The sequence below is a fragment of the Fistularia commersonii genome, chromosome 3 (assembly GCF_037954325.1).
Source record: "Fistularia commersonii isolate RoL2024-O1a breed Wild chromosome 3, RoL_Fcom_v1.0, whole genome shotgun sequence".
NCBI lineage: Eukaryota > Metazoa > Chordata > Actinopteri > Syngnathiformes > Fistulariidae > Fistularia > Fistularia commersonii.
In genome coordinates this window covers 20,367,820-20,394,126 of record NC_141286.1, presented here as the reverse complement: position 1 = coordinate 20,394,126, position 26,307 = coordinate 20,367,820, and the positions used below count along the sequence as shown (strand labels likewise).

The 26,307-nt window shown below is 37.9% G+C and overlaps 1 pseudogene; it reads right to left on the bottom strand.

Annotated features, from left to right (window-relative positions):
• Positions 1-220: 220 nt before the first annotated feature.
• LOC147235803 (uncharacterized) lies at positions 221-22,145 on the bottom strand (annotated as a pseudogene).
• Between the last annotated feature and the right edge of the window lie 4,162 nt (positions 22,146-26,307).

Genomic DNA, 26,307 nt, shown 5'->3' with positions numbered 1-26,307 from the left:
GATTTTTGCCCGAGATGGTCTGCTCTGCATCCCCATCCGTTTGCAGATCCGGTCTTACCCCTAAGCTCTTGTTTTCCGGGCCCAGTCCACCACTGTTTCCCATGGTCTTTTGTGCCAGTGGAGCTCATGTCGGCTTGTTTCGTGTTCGTTAGGCATGATACTCACCGTTCGCTTCTGCAGCCCCCACATAATGGGATGTTCCGGGTGCTTGAGGCAGGCCTTAAGAGTTTTGGATGTGGGCGGGCGTAGGGAGAATGTCATGCTGGATCGGTTGAAGCCAGCACACAGGCAGGCGTAGGGAGCGCGTCATGCTGGATTGGTTGAAGCCGGCACACAAGGTGGTGGAGGACGTTGTGTCCCCTTTCCAGGTTCCCTGCCGGGGTTGCCCTTCATCCAGGCCTCCAGCAGCACATCCCCAGTTCCAATGCCCTGTGTCTCCTGCCGTCGTGACCCAGGGATGCCGCAGCCGTTTCGGCGGGCTGATCAGGACTCCTATGAGGGACTAGTTGTGTTCAAAGGGCCCCTTTTGGGTGTTCAAGGGGCATGGTTAACCGGCATTTATGGGTGATCCCTGATATTCAAGTTTATTGTTGTTTGTTGGTGTTTCTTTATTAAAGTATTAAACTCCTCCACGTCTCCGCCATCATTCCTCCGCAAAACACCACACCATATGAATTTAAGTCATTGTCATGCTCTTAAAAGACCTGGCAAAACAGAATAGATGGGACCTATATCCCTATTGAAGGAAGTGAACACTAATGCTTCTGTCACTCTTTCCACTATATTTACCCTTTTTTTTTCAAATCTCCTTTAGAACAAATCAGATACACTTAATATGTAAAACTTGCAGTAAGGATTTCTGCTTTCTACATCATAGACTGGCCTGAATTACATTGTAGATGTAATGTAGATCATACATTTTAGGTAAGTGTTTTCTTTTATGTTGTGATTGGTTATTGTTGTATATACAGTGTACGTCCTCCATTCAATTTCATTTGTTGGACCTCATCCCTGACAACAAAACTTGTATTTAATAAAGACTCATGTTGGCAATAAAGGGCAATTAAATCAATTAAATATCCTGAATGTTTTGCTCTGATCAAACATTTTGACATATTTATATATTGTATGGACAATCCAATTCAGTTAAAATAATTATGGAAGGGAGGTCTCAAGCTCATGCCTCAAATAAATAGAGGATGTTATTTTTAGAAAATGGTATAAATTTGGTTAAAACAAATGTTAAATCGATCAGTCAATTGTTGTGGTAAAAATCATGGATGGTAGACACAGTTTATTAGCTAATTTGAATACACCAAGAGAATTCACCTGAAATTAAAGGTTGTGATGATGATGTCCACCACTTCATATTGTCTGAATAAGACACATTAACCTGAAAGATCCCACCAGATTGGCTTGTTAGTATCACTTGGATAAATGTGGTCATACAAAGATATATTTGAAATTAATGTAGCCCTCCATAATGCAGCTAAGTAAAATGAGCAAATTCTGTTTGCACAATATTGTTATTACAGACAAATAATTTTACATCAAGGGATGTGGATGTGCAAGCACATTTATGTAAATGCTTTTTGATTGACTGTTTTACTCATCAAATATATTCCATCATCATTTAATCATGAAGTAGATAAAATTTTTCTGATATCTCAAAAGCTGCAGGTGAGCAGAAGAGGGATTTGGGTATTGCGGTATTTGGATATCCTGATCTCAAAGACAACCATGTTGTATATGCAGTTTGTTCTCGACTCCTCAGTATGGTGCATCTTTAGATAGAGTGCCCCCCCCCCCCTTCATCCCCCTGCCCCCAGCCACCAAAAGATGTTTACTGGCCAGGCGGCAAGGTAAACTTAACAGCTTATTGTAGTGTACTCGATAGAAAGAGAAGCACGTATCATAACAAACAAACATTTGTAATAAATTGAAAGAAATGGATATTTCAAGGACAGTCAAGGTGAAGCATCTCCTGTTCTTACTTTTGCGTGTTCTGACTTTTATAACTTGCCTCAAGTACATCGATTGAGTGCAGCTCTGCTGTACACCCAACAGTGTATTCAGCCCATGTACTTTTTGAAACTTTGGGCTGAGGCAGTCAGAAAGACAGACTAACTTTAGATAACTGGTTTTTCATGCATTTATTTTGCAGATATGAGAACTGGAAAAAAATGTTTAACAGGAATTGAGTTGCACAGCACCGCAGGAAACACAATAAATGCATAAGCCTTGATGATTACCTGTGGCGAATCTTTTTTTCAACCTTAAATTATTCAGGAAGGATTCAGCAGCATGTCACAGTGTGGAAAAGGAAGGTGCAGGTGATCAAGTCATGGAATTCAAGGAACCCATTCAGATAAAGAGATAAAAAAGATCAAGAATATTAAAATTCTGGGAAAATGTTGCCATTTGAATAAGCTTTACCGTCTGAAGAGGCCACAGTTGAAAAATGGGTTACCATCCAGCACACTTTGAATGACATTTGCTATGATTGCAATTTAGCACATTTTTTTCATGTTATTTAGTGGAAGCTTTTTGCTGAGTACGCGAGGCCTCTAAAAAGTTGGGTCTCCTGTATTCTGTTAGGATTATCTGGAGCGCCACGTTTCCTCACAGCCTCAGCAATATGACATAAAGAGTCAGGTCTCACTTTCAAATTGAAAATATTTACAGCAGTATTTGCCTGAACAATAACAACGTAGTTTCCACCAATTTTTCCAAGGTTATTACAAATGGAGTAAAATGGCTCTTTTGACTTATGAGGCACGAGCCAAATATTGCGTGGGATTCATAGCAACTGTCCTGTTCAGATAATGAGTTAAATTCTTGTCTCAGGGGGTTCAAAATAAAAACAACAACAAAAAAAAAACAAAGCATAACAACAAATACACCATTTCCAATCACGGAGTACTTGAAAAAAATACTGAGGTTTTCCTCATAGATATTATCAAAGTATAAATCTGAAAGAAAATACTATGAAACATCATCAAGACAATGGCATCTAGTGCCACCCAATTTAATCGATGATAAAAGCCTCATGTGTTGACAGTTATTAGATGAAAATGATAAATGTGAGGGGGGGGAATCTCAGGCTGGGTGTCACAAGCAGCAAATGGCACATTATGCAAAAGCAGATTGCGCATAGTATGAAATGGATTTACAAGCTGCAGGATCACAAAACAGTAGGATGTTTCCTTTTATGCATATTCAGGAGGGTCTGGGGAAAAGTGGGAGTTGCAGGCTAAATCGCAGGAACTTTTCAAATACCAACTGTTAATGTACTCTATTGTATGAGTGGCATCTGTGGGGTGAGAGAGCGCAACTATTTTCCTGTGAAATTTCTGGCTTCTTCATAGAAGCTGCAAATGCAAAAGATTAATCTTATCATGGAAGTAGTTTCATAACAAGCAGTTTGTTCATTTATACATATTAATGTTTTTTTTTTTTTTGTGATTTGCCTTTTCACATCTAGTTATCTCTTTTTCACTTTATCTACTTTTTTTAGGGGCTGAAGAAGCCCTACTGGCTTTATATTCAGTAGGACTGGTGGCACTGCGATGATATGCTGGTATTGTAGTCTTTATTGGACTGGATAAAGTGAAATTGACATTTAAATATAATTCCAAACTTTTTTTTAATTTAATGGACAGTGATACATCTATCGTGTACACTCTCATTAGACTTGATTTAATTGGTCCAATGAATTCTATTTGTTTTATGTTTTGATTTACGTGGTCATTTAAGCACAAAACATGTATCATTCTACTGGTTGAATTTACACGTTGAACAAGTTAGACTTTTCTGCTTTGAGAATTCCTTCTTGTCAAACTTTTTGGTCCCAAAAGGGACAGCACTAATATTGATTTAAATGCCATGACAAAAAAAAATCCTTCAAAATATTTGGTTATGAAGAGAAGCCGTGCACTTGCACAAGCATGGATATTGTGCTAAGTGGTGCTTCCCTATTAATACTAATGCTGATGAAAACTGAATGGCTGCAAAGAAGGGATAGGCACAAAGTCAACCTTTGACCCAAATTAATGTGATGAGTATTACTGTATTGAGCGCACCGTTCATACGTCTATTTAATCTTGAATTCCATCTTGCATGTCATGCCATGGCATCTCATCATTTAATACTATGAGGAGTAGAGTTCTTGCAAATATCCAGTAAACTTCCAATTTCATCAGTCTTACCATCTCTCCCTCTGGATAATGCCTTGTAACTCTAGGTAGGTAGGAGTCATGTTTACAGTCAATGATACGTATCACTCCTCATTGAATTTTACAGTTCACTTGTTCCCTGGATGTCTTCTTCTTGTAACCAAACCACCGGGGCATATTCTCACATATATTTCACGGCGCATGTGCTTTGAAATAATAATAAAAAAAAGGGCTGTTCTCATATGAAAGAGTCTGTATGCCCCAAGATGACACTTTTTACTGCTGTGCGCTGTATATACTTGAACACCTTCAGGAAGGGACTGGTGGAAGCATGGTTTAATGTATATTAATAGAGGGTATATGACATGACATTTCGGTGTGAGATCTGGCAAACATAAGGTGTAAATGGTCTTCACTTACGTGGTCCTTTCATCCCCTTAGGTTTACGCAGAATAACTTTCATTTCATCACACATATGCACTCACACTGACAGTGGCAGAGCTGCCATGCAAGGCAACTAACAATACCATTGGGTGCAATAACTGAAATGTGTCCCGGTCTTCCTCTTAACTAGATATCAAATAAATGTATTCTATTAAAAGCTGGTTCCGTTGAATACATTGAATTGAGGTTACTGTGACAAGGGGTTTTGTTCTGAGCTCCTTTCAAACAGACAAAATATATTATCAATGCATTACTTTTTTTCCACTGGCTTAAACACAAATTTAGAAACTAAGATGGTTTCATTAAAATACTTTACACAATTCACAAAACTACACTTCAAACAGCATTATCAAAATCAAACTTTTGCACTTTTGCCTGAGACATTATTCATATTACCAGATTTTTGTCTAACCAAAAACACATTGTTGGGCAGAATGAAAAACACTCTCATATTTAGTATGCTTGGCCATAATGCTAAAAAAGTTCAAATTGTAGAGAACTTTTCAGATTGCTTACATGCACAGAATATATTTGCAGCTACACACACATGCTGCAAAAATATTCAGTTTTTATTTTTCACCAAACAAGTCAAGGCAACATATCGTGTTACCTTCTCACTTTTTTATTTATATACTAATTTCAATTGAAATGGCAAACATCTGTCTTCATATTAGATAGTTGCGTCTTATGCGGACTTATAGTTCAGTGCATTGAAAAAAAGGTCCCATTTTGAATTTGCAAAATGAATGGAAAGTAGAAAATTTGTTTAAAGTTTTGGAGACTTGAAAAGAGATTTTGCTCGCTGTGTTTTTAAAATCTTTGTTCTATGCAAGTAATTTTAGTGTGTTAGCAAATGGAAAAACAAAACTAACAATGTTTGAAGAGTCTATAGAGGGCCCCTGTAGAGACTCCATTTGTCTCATAATTGTCTGCATATTTTGTCTGGGATTTTGAACAACTGCTGATTCTCCATTGTTTAGTAATGTTATTTGGTAGTGTTATTACTGTTGTAGAATCATTTAGCACATCTTTCAGTCTTTTCTCTAAATCTCTACAAGTGTACATTCAAACAGCTTGGAGGTGGGAGGGTATTAATTGAATTTTACTTACCTACTCCTACTATCTCACATGACTTCATCAAGGCCTAATCGACCTTAAAAGACTTTGCGTTGTTAGCATTTTGGGAGAAAACACTGACTCCCTTGCAGGAAGAAATGGGAGGTACAAAAGTCAACTTATTACATTTCCAGTTTTGAGTTTTGAGAGATGAGACCTTTAATTAGGGTTCCATGTGGTGGGTACAGTCCTTACATGAAAATAACAAATTGTGAATACTGAAAGTTGCAGTTTGGGGCAATTTTTGGTGCTTTCACCTCACAGCGGGAAGGTCTCAAGCTCTATTCTGACCCCCGGGCCCTTGAGTTTCACCGTACAAAAACATGCAGCAGACCCTAAATTGGCCAGATGCCTGAATGAGGGAATGAATGGTTGTATGTCTTGAAATGTGTCCTTGTGATCGACTAGTGACCAGTGCAAGACGAACCCTGCTTCTCAGCCAGTGACAGCTAGGATAGGCCCTGAATGCACGGTAGGCATTTTGATAATGTATGAGTGATTTAATTAATCAGTTTCCTTTCAGTGCAGTGCCGAAGGGGTAATGTCTTTCAAGAAACATTAATTAACAAGGCGGCAATGTCTTTCTGAGTTAATATAAAAATATGTCAAATATTATTAGTGTGAAAATGCTCCAATATTTTATGTTAATATATTGTAAATGATATACGGGACTGTCTCAGAAAATTAGAATATTGTGATAAAGTTCTTTATCTTCTGTTATGGAATTACAAAAACAGAGTGTCATACATTCTGGATTCATTACAAATCAACTGAAATATTGCAAGCCTTTTATTATTATAATATTGCTGATTATGGCTTACATCTTTAGAAAACTCAAAAATCCTATCTCAAAATATTAGAATATCATGAAAAAGTAATTTTTGTTTTTTTTACAGAAGATTACAGAAGATAAAGAACTTTATCACAATATTCTAATTTTCTGAGACAGTCCGGTAGGCTATTATATCAATAATCTATTGCTTAGATTAAGATACAAGTCTAAATCTATTTTAGTGTTTAGGCAGCTGGCATCAGCTTAATATAGAGGCCCTGAGTGTTCTAACCAACAAAGCAATCTTTAAAAACACAACTTAATGGAAGACTAATACATAGAATCATTATACATACTACTCTTCTCAGCATTTGAGAATACACAAAGATGTCACAAATATGTAGGAAATATACAGACACATTAAGTTCCTTGATCCTAGTTGATTGATGTACTTTGGACTTCAATGCAGATAAAGAAATGCCCTATAATTGTTAAAAGATAATAAAGATTTCTTAAAAATTCAGCAAAATAAAGAAAACTGTAGAATCAAAGTCACAATGCAGAATCAAACCGTTATCAATCCCTGTCCACAAAACTGTCAGGAAACAAAAGAGGCATGCTGCTCTGTCCAAAGCGGGAAGCCTTAATAAACCTCATTTGGTGATGCAGACAACAGAAACAGTATGCTTTCTTGTTTGAAGTTCAAATATGCTGCTGAAGAGATGTGCGTGTTTACACTGCACATTGCTACACATCATACCCATGGCCTGTAGGCCCATCTCTCCGGTGACAGTACTTCAATCCCAGACCCGAACTTTTAGGTCTGGGAGTGGGGAAAAAAATTGTTTTGAATGCAGATGCTGAAACAATGATAAGACAGGAATGGGCAGGGAATCCGCATTAATAGAGCAGTGTCAGAAAAAAAAATAGCTTGTGGCTTCTTCGAGGGGTGTTTGTTGAACAGGAGGATAAAACGTCCTTGAAACAGATACAGTCAAATCTGCACTTTCAGTTTCTTCCCCTCTTGTTTAAGATGAGGGTTCATTATGCGGTGCCGTCCAATGTTGTCACCTTCAGCAAAATAAAAGGCGTGCATTATCTTTGGCCTCTAAAATTGTTACTTCCAGCTACTCCCTTTTATTTGTTTCCCATTTAACTGAAGCAAAAATATTCATTTGCTCAATAAATTTGGTTTTGATTTGCTCACACATTTAATTCGTCTTCTATGTGAATAGATGGGGCCCGAGAGAGATCCCTTTAATATTGAGAGACAAACGTTTTTGTTATTTTTACTCACTCATGGTTCAATATTCTAATCATTACACATTATGCTACTCTGCTGTGCTGAGCAGGACTGCACACAAAGCAGGAAGTTCCCAAACCTGCTTTGGGATATAGAGAAAGCTTTGCATAGCTAAACATTGAGAATCCTTGAGGCTGCCAGACTATTCTACCTGCCAAACTCATAAATCAATACTGACATCAAATGTGACAGCTATAGATTTGACAACATTGCCTTGACTTCAGTGCAGTTCCCGTACTTCCCTTCTAAGTGCCTCACCCCAGTAAGGCGCTATTGACTGTGTCGACTCAGTAGGTTCTGGAATTGCTATTCTTCTCTCTTGGTTGCTTTTTAAAATCATCAGCACTTCTGGCACCTGCAGCTCCTTTTCTTCAGCTATAGGGCTCTTACTTAATATTATAAACACGTTATCTGCAGGAAATCTCTTTCACACGCTCTTTAGCTCACTCTGCGTTCGCCCGGACCTGAGTTATCGTGGAATAAATATTGTGTGGGAACGAAGTCCAGAGGGTGGAGGAGGAAGCAAGCAGGAACAGATCATGAGTTGTTTCTGTATGATTTTAAAGATTCATCATCTGGAATTAGCCTGATTAAATAAACACCCGGGGCATTGAAGTTTTAAAACCGTCCATTGATTAATTTAAAAAAAAAAACACACCTCCATTAGGTTATTTTAAATTGAAAGTCTTCCTCTTCAAAGGACACAGCATGACTGACTTGACATATCTGTCTCACCATTTCAGGTGTCAGCAAGGTGGGAAATGTGAAATTGTCACCAGTATAGAAACCTGCGCTTACAAGTCAAACAACTTGTCCTTGCTGGAGGGCTGTTCCATACTTTTTTTCTCGCCCATTTTCCCTCTGCTTTCAAATCCCAAAAAGCAGTGCAACAGCCTGGACTGCACACCCACACTCTTGTACATGAATGAAATAATTCTGTCTTTAAGCCCTGTAGCTCATAAGTATTAGCATTCATTTACATGTGTGGGCTGCTTGCAAGTAAAAGGATGGCCTGCCGTTTTAGTAGAAGGGCTTGCTATAGTGTTTCAAGTCCAAGTGGAATATAAAATTATCTGTTGTGACAACTACTTTCAGAAATTAAAATGTATATTACTCCAATTATTATCATTTATGGAGTGTCAATGAACTCAATTTTGTGGTGGGACAATTTAATCAAAATTAAAATGTTGATCACATTACCTTTCAAACACCAGCTAAATTAAAAAAGCCTCATTCAAAGCCCATAAGTAAGTGGTGTTTTAGTATCTTGGCAGTTACTTTAGTGAATGAGTGAGTCGGGATGCTTAACCCCTGAATTGACATCGAAAGTAATGATTCGACTCATTTGTTAGGAACGTTGACCTTTGACCACAACCCAACAGCAGTAGATATTTTTACTTTTTGGAAGCAGAATCTGAGTTATGTTCCACAGTAATGCACATACCATGAAAACAGTTTTATAGCCATGGTTTCACATGGCTATAAAATATATATATATTATATAAATCTTATGTCTTGTAATATAGATATATTATATTATATCTATATTACATCATGTTAAGAGTACACATTTTTGGACAAAAATGTACATACTTGTTACTATATTAAAAATGCATGCAAAACATATACCCCCATGTCTAGTATCTGCAGCAGGAGAGTATAGAAGTCAGCTCTCTTGCCTTTGAACACAAAAGGCATGTTTTCACATTCTCCCTGTTGATAAAGGGGTTGCCTTTTGGTCTTTGTCTTCGTACAGAAGAGCAAAAACATGCAGTAGTTAAACTGATGACTCCAAAATTGTCCGTGGGTGTGACTCCTTGTGAATAATTTCCACCAGCGATTGACGAATGGCGAATAGTCCAAGCTGAACTGTGTCTTTCGCGCTAAGTCACCTCGTATTGGCTCTAGCCCCCCCTGCCAACCCTTTGTGCTGGATAAGTGGTATAGATTGTGAATGAATGAATCAATATCCTAACGTCATCTGAGAGACAGGAGGAAGACATAAGGAAAATAAATTACTTCCCTTTACTAAAAATGCATGTGCACATAAGAAATGCCATGGATTTAGTAATGAAACTGATTTTGTTTGAATTTTGCCAAGCGCTTTAATTGTATGTATTTATTCCAGTGACCTCATTTGAACTTGTTTACATCTCATTCATGAGAAGTTAGGGGTCTGGACCACTAGTGTTTATCTTTGAATAGATAATGGGGTAAAACACAAAATGGGACAAAGACGCTGGATGTGTTTCCAATGGCCAGTCTTGATAAGAGTGACAGCTTGCCTTCAGACCAACACAAATGTTTTTATAGTCAGGTCTGGTCTAGTGGATATGCTGTTTTTGTCAGCTGCTGTTCCAATTTGATAAGTTTGTGTCTGGTTTGTCATGTGGTGTTTTGATGGTTTGTCTTTTGTTTTTCCTGCCTTTTTCATGCGCTCTCATCTGTTCATCAGTCCTCGGCTCCCCACAATTCTCTCCCCATTTAATCTGTTTTTTGCTTACCCTCACTTTCAGCACCTATGCCAAGTTATTATTTACCACTTTGTATTTTCCTGGTATACTACTTGCTTTCTTCTAATCTGTCCCATGATTTATTCTATTCTGACAAACATTTTGCTATCTATCTATCTCTCTATCTCTCTATCTCTCTATCTATCTATCTATCTATCTATCTATCTATCTATCTATCTATCTATCTATCTATCTATCTATCTATCTATCTATCTATCTATCTATCTATTTATCTATCTATCTATCTATCTATCTATCTATCTATCTTGTTAGCTTAATTTATATTTTATGTATCTGCCTTGTTACGATTTTTTTTTATTTCTTTGATTCCCTATTCAAATCATTTTCATTGAAGAGGAAAATCTCGATTCTGAGTGTATTTTACTTGCAATTCAAATGCATATTTGCAATTGCATATTAAAGTTCCAATGGTAACCTTACCTCTTTTTGAGGAATAAGCAACTGGAAAACAAAGTAATGATTATTCATGAAACCTTTTACGCTGCTTTGGCACAGGAAATCCTTTTTCAGCTCAAAGTCGGCTCAGTGACATTAACATTTGCTCATCAATTAGTAGCATATGAGTAGGATAGGCTGAGAGGTTTTTTTCACAACAGTAAGTATCCTCTCAACAACGACACCTGTGACGTAGCAACACTGAGCTTTTAAATTAAACCCTTCTTTATGTAAATTAGACACAAATTACAGGATATAGAATAGTTATTGCGCTGCTGGAAAGGATATTTATAGACCTTGTGCACGAAATACAGTGGATACACAATGTAAAATAACAGAGGGGGAGAGCATATAAAAACAAACATGCAGAGCACTGCTTGATGGCCAACATCTTCTGAATTGCAGAAAGACCTTTGCCTCACCATCTTTTCTCACCATGGAAACCGAGAGAACAACATTCACAATAACAGGAAGAAAGCCAAAGAAATCGGACCACACACACACACAAGGGGAAAATGTAGACCAGGACATTGCTGAGACAGGAGAGAGGGAAATTGAGAGGAGCTGAGTCTTATCTTGTGGAGGACAAACATCCAAGAGACATTTGGAACAGGCACTGACAACCCAAAAAGAAAGAGAGAGAGAAAGAGCGGTCTCTTTTTCAAGGTAGTAAGTGCGCTTAAAAAAATGAGAGGTCAACAAGGGTATGGATGGATGATGAAATGGATTTGTGCTTGTGGCTCAGAATAGAAACATTGGCATGAACACTGGAATGCTAACACTGATCTTGATAGTAGAATTATTGATGAATCATTTTAAACATTCACAACAAGTATTTAAGTAAGCTGCTGCATTCATTAGAAAGAGAGATAAAAGATGGAAAGAAATGAAAGAAAGAAACAATCCTAAAAGAAAAGATAACATCAATTGATAACCTTTTACCTTAGATTGATATTCTTACTCAGCGATCACTGTGTTGCGACCTAGTTGCGGATTTACCTTTCCCCTCTTGTCATTTTTCGAAAACCAAACTGTCAGTGGCGATTCAAATCAGAGGAGTAACATCATATGTATGAGCGCACACTTATTTCTCTCTCTTTAGCTGGGGTTGGATCTGTGCATCCTGCTGTGGAGCCGCCAGTACCCAGTCTGCGTAACTCGTGGTTCTGCAGTAATACGAAGCAATCCCCCACTCCGACATGACTGCTGTTGTCAGCAGATGTGTCTCTTTCTTACATGCGTCAACATATATGACACGTGTTTTGGGGTCCCGGCTTTACAGTTTATTCACAGAAAGGTGATGAATCCAACGGTTATTCTAGTTTCTCCTGAATTCACAAGAGAGAGCTTTTTTTGTGGTTATGGAGTGACCGTAAAGGGAGCCATTGCAATTACTCTAATGCAGAGACTCACAGTCACAGCTGGACAGCAGGGTCCTCCACCTCACAGTGATGCTGACTGGGTAATATTGGCAAAATGAGAATTTCTACCTCTCGTGAAGTGGAATGTCAAAGTGGCTACCATTTTTACTGCATCTTGTCATACAAGTAAATACGAGCATTGTGGAGTGAGAGATCCCACATGGTGACCTCTGACATTGATTTAGATGAAATGTCTACATGTTGTCATGTGTTTTACAACATTTTTCAAAAGCAAAAAGATTATACATTGTTTTCAGATGCAGAGATGACTATTAGCCCATGCAGGGCAGAATAGTGTTGAACAGAATTTTCAGGACTGAATAAAGCCAGTAGCAATTGATATTAGGGGCAATTCCAGTGCTCACAAACTGGAAATGCGGTACATGTAGCCAGACCATTAATGGCCCTTTGCTACCCTTCAATCAAGACTACACCATCTAGGAAATTACACCCTGGGAAATGTTTGCTGCATTACAGGTAATTTTGTGATGAAACAAATGGAGGGTTTCAGCTCAGAAACAAATTCATTTCAGAGATGTGAGGATATAAATAAAAGATGCAGGGTGAACCTTTAATGAAAAAATGTCCAACAAATTTAACTGTTTATCTAAACTATCTCTTTTGTTTAAAATGAAACTTTTAATTTGAGTGCAAAGATGACAAAAGACAGAATTACAGATATGTTATTAAATAGTTATGGCTGGCTCGTCTTTAGAATACAATACAGAATTGAAGAAAAGCAGACTCACTGGACAGGAAGTAACTTGATGGTACTAAGCTACAAGTAGTGATGTCATGTTTTGCATGATTAGCTATATAAAACTAAGACAAAATATACTCTGTAGCTGCCATATCCAAACAAGCCCCGATGACTAAAAGCAAAAAACTGAGGGGTGCTGTGGTTGGATCGCTCATCTGTTTTTGAGTATTCTAATTTGCGGATTATAAAACCGTCAAAACAGATGAGACAGAGACAAATGCCACGTTAATCTAAAGGTGAATCAGGTATGTATAAATTGGTTAAACCTCCAGCATAAGGACACATCCAGAACAATTCCAGCCGGGGCAGCTTGTTCCTTCCTGGCTCACACTCCTGATGTTTGGGATAGAATCTAACCGGGTTGGGTTTAATGTTACTTGCTGGTGGGGTCAGAGTTTCCCATTTCCGTAGAACACTCTGTGTTCAGGGGCATATCACACACCCAGATTCCTTTTTCACACTGGCAACAAATGGTTCCCATCATCTACAGAATTTATAAATCAGGTTAATCCTTGCTTCCATCAAGCATTGTGAACTCTGCTAATTAGAGATTAAAACCTTTGGATAGGGCGGCACCGTGGCACAGTGGTTAGTTCTTCTGCCTCAAAGCAAGATGATCCCTGTTTTGATCCAAGCAGGAGGCCTTTCTGTGTGGATTTTGGATGTTGTGTCTGTGTGGGTTTTCTAGGGTTCTCCATTTTATCCCCACAGTCCAAAAAAATATGCAGTAGGTTCACTGGAGCACTAAATTACCCAGATGTGTGACTGAGGGAGTTAATGGTCGTATGTCTCTATGTGAAACTCTGTGATGGACTTGGCGACCAGTCAAGGGTGCACCCTACCTTTTGCCCAATTGGGTATCTCTGAACACTATTCAAATATCACAGAACACCCTTACAAGATTGAGAGGGAACATCGGGCTTGATGAGGTGATGACAGTTAGTGTACACTCTGGTGTGGAACAGAGTTACCAGCCCACATACTTCCATGTTAAATCTTTGTGCCTAATGTCAATCGTAGTGAGACCGATTCAATGTATGATGAGCTCTGCACCTTAATATATGGTCATTTTGATTCAGCTTTGATGCCCCAAAGTATACTAGAATTACATGGGCTTCTTCAGCCAGTTCTGAAGTCAAGGTACATTTGACGCAGGGCATCTTAAGAAGAGAGCAAAAGTCTGTCTAAACTATTTCCTTACTTCAGGGAGGGGAAACTGCATCACATATGCTTCTGCACCATGGTCCAGCAGCCATGATACACCACCCACACAGTTCTGATCTGTCAAAATGATGGATGGGCCTTCAAAACTGTCTAGTAATGTAAAAAAATTAAGTCATGACAGAGAATACTTTGTTATTGCAACCCCATGGACCATGGCCACCACAGGCCAAAAACCTGAGTTCGCTCAGGTAAACAACTGCACGCACGCATGCACGTGCACAAACACACACACACACACACACATAGCGCTGTTCAATGTTTTGTGTGCTATAATAGGATATGAAGAGCTAATGAGGAACACTGGCCCTCACATCATCAGATCATTCTGTTTTACACCAAGGACTTTGCGCACAAGCACTAATTGAATAGATCATAGAAATAATTACACAATTATTAAAAATAATAACTATACTTAAATATTATGATTTGATTAACACTAGAACAACCTCATGGTACCCCCATGAAAGTCAGCAAAACTATCAATTTATAGATTCATTCATCTTTTCAATAACAATTAAAGTATATGACCAAAATGAATACATTTCACCAAAATCACAATTAATGGTAAAAGATGAAGGCTCTGAGTGTAGAAGAATTAAGTGTACGAATGGTCAATTATGCAGAGAAGGGGATTTGAAGTCCTGGCGAGTCAAGTTATTTTTAAGCCTTGTCCTAAATTAGTTTAAGGATGCTACCCAAAGCAAAATCAAGAGGATAGTGTCGAATGACCCAGGCATGATCCAGAAGTGAAGGGATCCATTGTTCAGCTGCAAGAGCTATTAAGGAATTACTGCACAAACAAAAGGCAAGTCCAACGCTAAAGTACGTAACCTGTGGTTCTCAGGGCTCTGGAGACAGGGACTTTTTGTCAAACAATTTGGTTAATGGAGTGAACAGGAGGTTGTAGCTTTTGTACTGATAACAAAATTTGTTGGATTTTCAAGAACGTTTGTTTGTTCACCCATATGATTGGATGACAATTCAAGCTGCACACTGCATTGCTCAGTCTGGCCCCTGAAGACTACACAATGTTGTGTTATAGACAAATATAGCTGCAAAAAGGTTTCAGCACTGGAATTTTAAGGTCTAAATGACTTTATTGCTTATATTTGACTCATTTGCTGCGGGCAAAACACACAAGGCAGTGTATATAACAGGTTCAAGGATATAAAAAAATAAATTTATTACTCTTGAAAAAAACAAAACAAAATAAATATGACCAAGATGTTGACCAAAGTGCACTTGAAAAATACAGTTTTTTTTTAGAATGTCTTGAGTGATGGCAGAATGTCTGTCAGTCACAGTGTTTGTTTACCCTTGCTGAATGTTCATGTTTCTCAGTTCCATTTTACTTGAAGTAAATTAAGGCTTTTGAATTGATTATTACTTTTGCTCTTATACAATAATAAACATGAAAGGGGGAATAAAATAAGAGTGTGAGAGATAATGGAAATTCTACGATACCTGGTTGTTCATTCAGGATTTATCGCTCTGTGAATCCCTTGTGTAAAAGAGAGTGGTGTTGTTACTGTTACATGGCTATGCACTAACCATTTCAACTTTGCTGGGATTAACCGTCTGACAAGTCCACTGATGAGTTTTCTGTCCGTGCGAGAATTTCTGAATAGGGCAATCTACTACTCCAATTGTAGGGTCACCAAAATCTGTGGTGAGGGACATGACTTTTATTGCCACTGTCCCTTTGTGGCCTTTTGTCACCACTTTCTTGAAAAGGAGACATCCGTTGCTTTGGGGGTCTGCAGCAAATGTGTTGGTTACATTAGCTGATATTAATGTAGACTCTTTAATGCTTTACATTACTTCTGCTAAAATGATAGTACATCCACCAGCATTATTAAGCAGTGCAGAATTAGACTCTCACAAATTAGCTGCCCTATTTTTTTGACCTTTAAACATTAAAAATTCACTTGTGAGCCATGTGTTTGCCTTGACAATCTGTAAATAAAATTGTCACAAAGTTCACAAGTGCATTACACTGGTGGGTGTGACATAGTTGACTGTGTCACTGAGACTGAAGCTGAATGCTGACTAACATGACATTAATTAGCAGTGACACATATATGGCTTCATATTTCACAATAGAACCTTGTTGATAATGTGGTTAAAATTATCCACTGCTCGGAATAACAATCTCCAGCTCTGAAATGCACAGTCAATGTGGAGTCAGAGGAGAGAAATGAAACCAGCTCAAAAATCCGTTTTGATGATAAACATGGTTGTAGGAAAAAATAATATTATTTTCAACCGGATGTGTCTATCCAGCAGCCTCAAAGGCATTTCAGAGTTCATATCTTGCATAAGTAACTTTAACAACAAAAGTCAAGGTAAATGATTTCCCAGTTCTGCAAGATTGGATAGCATGAATCATACATGAGCTGGATGAACTTTCAGTTTACGATCTTCCGTTATTTGTGTTTTAAAATGTAAATGATGGAAGCATCTGTATTTTATGAATGATTGATATTTTTTTTCGAACTGATATTTTGCCCTTAGCGCCTACTGACTCCACTACAGGCAACATAGTTTTAAATAGAAATACTCACAGCAAAATATGAGAATGACTTGCCTATAAATGCAACCAAACAGTGTGCATGTATGTGTGTGTGTGTCTTGGTGTGCCCCTGGATGTTGGTATATCTGTGTATGTGTGTGTGTTTTCATACACAATCTTGTTGGTACCATCTTAAATTGTAAATGTTTTATTTTAAGTTTGCATTCAGCTACACACACTGAGCGCTTACCTATTTTGTTCTTTTTATCTTAAAAGCAAAACTATTTTTTCTTGTGTGTCATATTTTGAATAGCCTTTTGATACTTTTATCTTTGACTTGAAATTTTAGAAAAAAAAAAAAAAAAACAGTTTGCGGTTGTACTTTCTTTTGTACAACATTTTAAAAGTTCCAAATAGATAAATTAGACAAAAGGAGCTCATCTCTTTCTCTTTATAGAAGTAAATGCATCATAGTGGAGTTTGCGCTGTGTCACAATGGTAGCATGAAAACCCCAATGACACTCTAGTTATTGTTCAACACTTGCGAAGTATGCTTTTTTTCCTCTTGCTATATTAAAAAAAGTAACCTCAACCTTTGCTTACAATCTGGATAGAAATCGAACAACTTGAATGTCCCCATTATGGTGTTGTCATGAACTTGCGATGTTATTGTATTCAGTTTTTGCCAGTTCGTTTTTGCTTTATTGACTATGGGACTGGAATCAGTGACATGCAGTGAGGTTCATGGCTAGTGAGGCACTGACTTCATCACAATCAGATTTACAAACATATGAACCCTATGGAGTAGCTTTTTCATCAAAAAAAAAAAAACCAGAGGAGTCGCAAGTAGAATCGCTGGAATCACAAGCGCCCCCTACCATGAGGAAAGAGAACTGCGTGCCTCACTTAGTGGCTCTTCGCAGCTGTTTTATGATTGCTCAGCACAGGACACTAGTAACACACATACAGTTGTTGACAAAAAAAACACTGCATTCGAAATGTAGTTCATGTTCCAAAATTGTTTAAACATTTTAATGGCGACATAGAGACACAGCAATACAATCCTCGTGCAGAGCATGCCAGCAGTCAGCCATAATTGCGCAATCTACATTGAGGCTCAACATTCTGTAACCTCACAGCATTTCTGTTCTCAGTGTTTGAACAGTAAATGTGAAAATCCAGCGATTTTGAATGAAAAACAATCAGAAACAGGTGAAGTTGAACAAAAAATACATTTATAATGCAAATCACTGATAAATATAACCATTTAATTCTTTTTTTTAATTTACATTTTTTTCTTTCCAAGATTGGCAAGTGAGGCATGGCCTCTCCTGCCTCCCCTGACTGGAGGACGTCTTCAAGAGAAAAAATGTAAGTCCAGTTGCAAAGACAAGAAGATTCTGACAAGAATTCACCATGACCTTGATGACTAAGAGCCTCCACATACAGATTATTTGAGTAAGTCAAGCAAACAGCACTTTTCCTTATATGTTATTACATATATTTGTTTGACATCAGCTTTCATACCCCTTGCAGTCTGTGTCTTTTTTGGAACCAGATATCGCTCCTTCAACCTTGTTTCTCTGAAGAATTACTTCAATGTCTGTTGCCACCCTGTTATTTATCTTACAGTGTCCTGTGCTTTTTTTTCCCGTGTGCCTTTTTGCTTTCAATTACGTGCACCCTCCCAATTTCATGTCTCCTGTCTGTTTTTCAATCAAAAGCCTTTCTGTCCATTTCTGTGCACACCACCAATATCTGCTCCCTTTTGTTCACTGCCTGTTCCCCACCCTATGTGATTCCACACCTTTGTCTTAGTGTGATAAGATAATTAAGACTTATTAGATATATCTTGTGAATGTAATCATTTTGATAAGATTGGATTGTGTTTGGCATTTTGTGTAGGATGTGCTGTTCTTCGACATTTTTCACCGCCTTCTTTCTTTCTCTCACTCACCCACACAGTGTTCTTGCAAAATAGGCATAACGGAATCACATGCTGGACTGGAAGAAAAGCAATTTGCTTTAACTTAATCCATCTGCGAGTGAATGACTTTGTTGACCATGGCTAAGTCAAACTCTGTCCAATTGAGGCACAGTGGATTTTAGTTCTCTTAATATGAGGTCAAAACATCCTCATTGCCATTTCTTTGATGCATGCAGTATGTCAAAACCTTTTTTGTCAATTTTTGTGGGAGGAAATTTGAACAGGATGAATCTAGATATGATATAACCTTTTCTTTTGGATATGTATATGATTATCCATAGCACTCATTGTGATAATGTAATATGTCATAATTTATATATTATCTCTACTGCTTATCCTGCACACAGCATTTTGTGGGGGCTGGAGCCTATCCCAGCTTTCATTGAGCAGGAAACGGGGAGACACACTGAACCTGTTGCCGGTCGATCACAGGGCCTCATTTAGAGAAATACAACAATTCCTTCTCTAATTCACATGTCTGGGTAATTTAGGGTCTAGTTAACATGCATTTAAGGGTATTTGCTTTTAATCAAAAATGATTTACTTCTTTTCTTTTTGTCTTTTCCCTTCAGGGGTCACCTTTTTATTCGCCTTGCTCACACCAACTAACTCCATATACTCTCTCACTATGTCCATAAATCTTCTCTTTGGTCTTCCTTGAAACCTCCTGCCCGGCAGCTCCAATTCCAGCCTCCTTCTACCAAAATATTTACTAACCCTCCTCTGAACACGACCCAACCAACTCAGTCTGGCCTCTCTCAGCCTTCTCTCAGCTTCTGTACAAAACATCTAACATGTGCTATCCCTCTGATGCACTCATTCCTGATTCTATCCATACTCGTCATTCCCAAAGAAAAACTCTACATCTTCATCCCTTGACCTCGAGCTCTGCCTCCTATCTTTTCATTATTGTCACTGTTTCTAGACCATTCAGCATCACTGGTCTCACCACTGTCTTGTACACCATTCATTCTGGCTGATATTCTTCAATTGCATAAAACCCCTGACACTTTTCTTCACATATTCCAACCTGCCTGAGCCCGTATCTTTACCTCTTTTCCATACTCTCCATTGCTCTGGACAGTTGACGGTAAGTACTTGAAATTCTCCAACTTCTTGATCTCCACTCCCTGTAGCCTCCACACAGTCTCCAACCATTTGCACAAATACATTCTGTCTTGATGCGACGAATCTTCATTCCTCACTTTCCAGAGCATACCTCCACCTCTCAAGATTTTCCTCAACTGGTTCCCTGCTCTCACGAAAGATCACAGTGTCATCTGCAAACATCATGGTCCATGGAGATTCCGGTCTAGCCTCATCAGTTGGCCTGTCCATTGCCACTACAAACAAGAAGGGGCTCAGAGCTGATTTCTTAACTTTTCTGTGACACCGACAGCACACCTTACCGGTGTGCTTGGCACCCTGTTGTATGCCTTCTCTACTCTAGGTCTACGAGAGCACAATGCAGCTCCCTCTAACCTTCTCTATTAGAATTCTCAAAGCAAATACCTTATCTGTGGTAGTCTTTCTAGGCATGAAGCCATACTGCTGCTCACAAATGCTGCCTTCTGCTCTCAGTCTCAGTCTACTACCGGTACTTTATCCAATAACTTCATTGTATGGCTTATCATCTTTATCCCTATATGGTTTTCACGATTCTGCACATCCCCCTCATTCTTAAAAATGGGCACATCACACCTTTTCTCCATTCCCAAGGCATCTTCTCGCTCTCAATAATCCTGTTGAATAATCTAGCCAGAAACCACACCGCTGCCTCTCCTAGACACTTCCGTACCTCCACAGGTATTTCAGCTGGACCAGCTGCCTTTCCCCTTTCCACTTTACTAATCTCTGTTTCTTTGTTGTCAACAATAGTCACCTCTTGTACCCCTCTCTCTCTTTCATTTTCCTCATTCATCACCTCTTCAAAGTATTCTTTACATCTCCCCATTACTTTTCTAGAATCTGTCAATACATTTCCCTGTCTGTCCCTGGTCACCCAAACCTGCTGTACATCCTTTCCATCTCTATCCCTCTGATTTGCTGACCTGTACAAATCATTTTCTTCCACCTTACTGTCCAACTGAGCATACAAGTCACCGTATGCCCTTTGTTATCTCTATCTTTACCTTATGCTGTATCCACCTGTACTCTGTCTGTTCTCTTCAGTGTCCCACTTCCTCTTTCCTAACCGCTTTCTCTGTATATACTCTTGCACTTCCTCATTCCACCACCAAGTCTCCTTATCCACTTTCCTTCCAGATGACACACCAAATACTCACCTACCTGTCTCCCTGATCACATTAGCTGTAGTTGTCCATTCATCTGGAAGCTCCTCCTGACCACACAGAGCCTTTCTAAACTCCTCCCTGAAAACCACACTACTCCCTTTTCAGGTTCCACCACTCTGTCCTCTGCTCTTCCTTGTCACCAGACTCATCCTACAAACCACCCCCTATGCTGTCTGGCTACACTCACCTACCACCACTTTGCAGTTACTGATCTCTTTCAGATTAGCTTGTCTATATGAGATTTACTAGTTTGTGGAAATTAGCTCAGCCACAGCGTCTTTCACTGTTTTGCATGCATGTGTATGAAACAGTATCTGTATAACAATACTCTGAGGATGACTCTTCATGACTGTGATTACCTTAAAATGGAAATGCTTCATTTCCTTTTCCCCTTTCACAATATTCACACTCTGATTGTCACTGAAGGCATTCTCTCTGTGAGGTTCATATCCTAATTCACTGGCTGAAAGAGAGTAACTGCACCTTTGTGCATTCATCATATTTGTTCCAATTATTGACTAAAATTTAAATAAACTCATAATAGATTATGAGTTGATGTCTCTTTTAAATGTGAAGATGTATAAATTGAGTCTGAATCTGGAGCATTGCTAACTTTGCTTGATTAAACTGAGATTAATTGAATAATTGCATAAAGCCCTGAAGAGATTAAAAAAAAATCCTTGTCCCGTTTAATACGAATTCTCTAGTTACCTGCAATACATCATTTTATTGTAATCCAGCAATTAAACTACAATAATCTTCTTTGATCCAAGCTTATTTTGGCGACATAATAGAATCAAAACAGGTGGGAAGGCAGGTGAAACCAAGTGATTCGAGAAGATAAAGTAAATGGAGTAAAATATTAGCAGTCATGAGGGCATGTAACGATGATTCAGATATGCAGTTACACAGTATAAAAAATATTAAGAATTTCTAAGAGAGGTCATGAAAAAATGTTCTGTACTTCTGTTGTATTTAAGATTTATTACGGCACTTCCATGAAACATCACATCCAATGAAAGTCCAACGTGATCAGCATTGTGACCTTTACATCCTGGTTGCTAAATCATTTCATGTTTCAACAGAATTTGTGTTAGGGCTTTTCTTCCTTGGAGACTGAAAAGATCACTCCAATGCACTGGTCCCAGGAACCAACTCTGACCTTCATGCTGGGTCCTGTTCCCTTCTTGAATGTATATGTCCCAATTAGTCAGATGTTGGGTCTTACATTCACAATACATTCATTTTGTGGTCTACCCATCTAAAATTGTACAAAATTGCTTGTATTTCCCCATGGGGTTTCTGTCCTTACAATAATATTCGATATACAGTTATGTTTTGAGTCTTGCAATTTTTATGTTGTGAGAAATTGAATTTTTTGTTATGATTTTAAATGTTGGTCCTTAAATTTAACGTTTCTGATGGGGACTTGTGTGCTTCATTTTTACCCACAAGGAGGAAAAGGGTCCGTAGCATTAATCTTTTAAATGTCCACAGGTTACAGTGACTATTACGAGTGGTAACTAGCTCACATTGCGTTTAATAGATGACCACTGACTCTATTAGTTGAATGCTTGCTGAGTACAAAAGATATTGTGATGATGGATAGCTTCCTGCCCCACATGATGTTAAACACCGTGAAAAGAGAGTAGATGAATTTCTCATTATATAAGGCACTGTTTTTTCCAACGCTGCATTCTGAGGAGAGTATAAACTTTTCATAATCGAGAGGATAACATATGATCGTAATACCAATGCAAACTGAAGTTTATTTTGTGTGAAATGCTTGGTTATGGATTTTCACCACCCATCCCCCACAAAGTTTTCATAAGATAACTGACATTGTATGATGAGAGAGATTTTTATAAGCCTTGGGGTTGAGATTCCATAAACAGATAAGACTGATTCAAACAAAAAAAAGGTGGATAAAAGGGACATGTGCAGGAATATATTGTAGCATCATTCAGCAGAATGAGAAAGTATAACATGTTTACCTAAAATCAGTCCTTGGCGATGCAAAATACCTTATTGGCATGACATTTTTCATTAGGAGTAAATAGTCCACTTAGGTGTTATGACCGTTCATGTTGTTCCAGGTTTGATGTTGGGTGACAAGAACAAGATAACGCATCTGAAGCAAGCAACACTGGCAAAGGCAGAGTGTAATGGCAAACAACATGAAACAACCTTACAAGAAGTGGAGCGTGAGCCAGGTATTAAAGGAACGCCTGCTTGCGATGACCTGCAGATGTGTCTAATCAGTATGTTGAGGAAAATATACCATGCATCTGCCCTGGCCAGGGTGAGGGAGTGTGTATGGTGTGGAGTGCAAATGACAAATGCTAATGAGAAAAGAAAACCCATGCTACTCAAACCATGATAATATAAACCAATACCCCTGTCACAACATAACACAACACAAATTATGTTGCCCAAAAATACCTTCACTGTCCTGATTGCGCCAGTAAGGAGCAGAGACATAGAGATATGGATATGAATATGAAGGTCTTTAAATATATATGTATATCGTAACCTTTTAGTTAAAACTGTGCAGGTTTCTTGAGTTTGGTGTTTATCTACTTTTGTGCCTTCATTTAGTTTGCTGATTTTTCTACTGCTATTCTGTGTGATAAGGGGAGTTTTCAGCTGCATGAAAAATAAGGTAATCTGGTTAGTTAGATTTCACTAAAGTCTGGCCAAAAAAAAAAAAAAAAAAAAAAAAAAAATGTACAACGAACATCAATGAAAAGCAATATCTACATGACTATCACTCATATTTCTTGATATGTACCTTGTTTGTTGTTCCTGTAAGTGTATAAACCAGCTTTCAGGACATTTACAATTTCATTGCTTTTGTTAAAGTATTCATATTGTGGCAAATGTTTCTACTCACGCTATCGATTTTGCCAAGCCATCATGTAAAAAAAAGACAGCTTACTGTTGTTTCAGACATTCACATCACTGGTCAAATCATTTGTTTCATTCATTTCATACACCATGTTATTTGACAGCCTGGATCTTTGTATCACGAAAGGCAAATAAATGGTTTAATTTGTAGCACCATGGTTTCCATGTCATGGTGTGCGGTCGCAGCAGCCCTATCTTTTGGTACCGTATATTTATAGAAAGAATTATGTTACCTGTCACCAAGATCAAAACCTCTGATCCTCCAGTTAATCCCCTCTGACATTCCATTCCCCCTGGACATTGGCCTGCAGTGATCACATGACATGATGACAAACATAATTTGTTCCCACAAAATAACAGCAGCATATTTTCCCCTATCTTGATATAGCACAAATTTAGATATGGAACTATATACAATGACATTTAATTAAAAAGCACACATTTCTTATCTGATACCTTGGATTTATTTGTTAAGATCTGTGACCTCCAAATCATTGATAATAAATAAATAAATAGATCCACTTCAGTGTACTCGCCTTAAATCTCGACAAATTTCAGTATTTTAGTCAGCTTTTTATTGATTTGTGGGTGATTACAGTCAGCTCTCTGGAGAGGGACAATGACGTAAAAAATCATACAAATTCAAATGTGATTGTATCTCTCGGCTGACTTCGAAACATCCATTTGATAGCCTAAGGACACATTAACATGATGCATGGGAGATTCAGGGTTCTGCTCAGAGCTATGTAACGTTACAAAGTTGGCAGTGCATGCAAAAGTACTGGTATTTAACCCCTTTATTTTTTTTAAACAATAAAAATCTTTTTATAAAAATATAATTAAGATTTTGAATTATGTTAATTTGTTTAATTATTTTAATTATGTTATGATTTTGTAATTTTATATAATTATGATTTTTATGAAAACAAAAATCGCTTTAAGTAGAAGTTTGCTTTCATAAGCTTACTGAATATATATGCCTAAACTTGACTCAAATAGGAAAGTATTCACAACATTTTCAATTATCTTAATTTAGTATTGAGCACCACAGCAGCAGTTATTAGGTTGATATATACAGCATTATGCAAATAACAACTTTTGTGACATTTGTGAAATGAAAGGGAATGAGTAAATGCACAACCAAAGCGGGACAAAGGATTGCTTATACAATTTTAATCACAGGATTTTCAGTGTTTCACTATTTTTTGTTTTTCCCCATCATTTTAGTGTAATTATATTCCCACACAATTCAGGGGAAAAGAGCAAACCCAAATATCCTCTAACTGCACTTTGGCCTGGTCATCTTCCATTTATTATGATTGAAATAATTTGTGAATATAAGACAATGAAAACTTCTTATTTAAAGGGGGTGCTGTTGATAAAAGAAGATGCCATTAGCTACTGAAGAGTGGGAATGTCTGATGTGAGACCATCTGTGAATTGGTTACCATTCGTTCCTTATATTAACCCTCTGTATATTTTAAATGCTCATAATAAATCACAATCATTTTACCTGGAAGTCGTTTGCGTTTTTTTCCCTGTGAAATGCTGTTGACAAGTTAAATTTGTTCTGCAGGGATTTGGCCATTTTCTTCAAGTTTAACCTTTGAAAATTAAGGAGGATGCCCTTTTATGAAATTCTGATCCTGTAATGCTACAGCAACAATGTTTTCTTCCTTCATGACATTTCATTAGGGGCACAAATAATGTCAGGGACATTTTGTCATCATATCACAAACAACAGCAGATTATCTCTGTTCTACAGTAAACACCGACTTGGCTAACAACTTATGCAGCAAGGACAAATTCTATTCTTCCTCAACCAAACACATTTCACTGATGCTGGCTTATGCAACCTGCTCAGAATTTGTTGGCATTTTTAGATGAGATTGTTTGAAATAAATGAAACAAGTCAACATTTCGAAAATAAGTCCCAGGGGCAACTAGTGTGGAGCAGCTACAATTGGCCTTTACAGACAAGACTGCAGCAGAGGACCGTCAGCTATGGAATGACTGTGTTTAGCTGACACCCAAGTATAAACTACTCTTAAAACTGTAAGTGTTTCCTGTGAAAGTGCCTTTCTCTGCTTACTATGGGAACAATTTGGTAATAATTATTAAAAAGCAGGGGTTCATTCCTTTAAATTGATTTGCTATTGTGATCATTTGTTTTTGATTTTTTACAGGTATCTGCAATGAACCATCTTTTGACTGGAAGGACAAACAAACAGAGAATCAGGGAGAAGACAGAGGTGAAGCACGCAAAAAACAAGGAATGTCACAGGCAGATATCAATGAATGAGTGTATTTCTATAATTTTTTTTTTTTTGTGGATAATAGAACACCTGCATGATCTGAGTTTTCCCCCGGTGAAAAAATTCAGACGATAATATAATGTTGACGTAGGATGTAAATGAACTTTG